Genomic DNA, 1,170 nt, shown 5'->3' on the forward strand with positions numbered 1-1,170 from the left:
TTAGTAAATGAGTTTGGAAAATTATACAGAACTTTATCCAATCGTTTCAATGGCATATCCGCTCTTATTAATAACCAATTTAAGCAGTGATGTATACAGCTAGGTGAATCATATATGTATGTGATGTAAAGATTCTGAACACTATAGCTACGGTAATGGACCGGTGACCCGATGTTACTCTATAACGTAATCTACGTGTAACAAGTATCGACACAGTCCTTGGATTGACGGGACACACACGAAGGCTCGTTGGTGGGCGATCTGTATTTTTAACTGTATATAATGGATTTTAAATGCACTTGTGAATAGTTGAATTGCTCACATCACGCAAAGTCAGAGAATACACTGAAGTGGTATGGACTGTACCTTGAAGAAGAAGAAGAAGAAGAAGAAGAAGTAGAAGAAGGAACACCTTGCCCTGATTACAGTACATCTAAGATGACCAAATCGGTCGAGGTGTTCAGAGGAAGAAATACATAGTCTAAGGTCAGTTGCGTCCCTAACGACCTAACTTAGACTGAACAAGAAATACATTGAAAGATTTGGTGCAATTAAAATTTACTAGAGTGTTGATTGATTGGGAAAGTAAACAGAAGTTGATCAAATTAACAATCATTTCATTGTCATATCCTCTCTTCTTAATAACCATGTAAAATCGTATAGCATGACATTTAATTACCTTGCACAGACAAATAATAAGTTGTCTATATAATACTTACCTATAGACTACGTGATGACTTCTTGTTAGTTTTACAATGATGGACTAGCCATACTTCCACAGGATGAGTGTATTTTTACCTGTAGTCTACGTGGTGACTTCTTGTTAAGTTGTACACAGATAGACTAGCCATATATCCTTGGAATGAATGTCTATTTTACCAAACAAACTATGTGGTGACTTCATATAAAGTTGTACACAAATGGAATAGTCATATATCCTCGGAATGGGTGCCAGTTCATATAAAGTTTTACACAAATGGACTAGTCATATATCCTCAGAATGCGTGTCTATGTTACCCATAGTCTATTTGGTAACTTCTTATCAAGTTTTATACAGATAGACTAGTCATATATCCCCAGAATGGGCGTCTATTTTACCAATAGACTACATAGTGACTTCATATGAAGTTTTATACCGATAAACTAGCCATATATCCTCAGAATGGATGC

General features: G+C 35.8%; 1 protein-coding gene across 2 annotated transcripts in view; it reads right to left on the minus strand.

Annotated features, from left to right (window-relative positions):
- The window catches only part of LOC110448362 (roundabout homolog 2-like), a 59,719-nt gene extending 58,555 nt beyond the window's left edge, over positions 1-1,164 (minus strand). For both annotated transcript variants that reach the window (XM_021494550.1, XM_021494551.1), the window contains exon 1: positions 720-1,164. The gene's annotated coding sequence lies outside the window, so the exon portion shown is untranslated. The remainder of the gene's footprint in view (positions 1-719) is intronic.
- Between the last annotated feature and the right edge of the window lie 6 nt (positions 1,165-1,170).

Source organism: Mizuhopecten yessoensis, unplaced genomic scaffold (assembly GCF_002113885.1).
Source record: "Mizuhopecten yessoensis strain PY_sf001 unplaced genomic scaffold, ASM211388v2 scaffold4025, whole genome shotgun sequence".
Classification (NCBI taxonomy): Eukaryota; Metazoa; Mollusca; class Bivalvia; order Pectinida; family Pectinidae; genus Mizuhopecten; species Mizuhopecten yessoensis.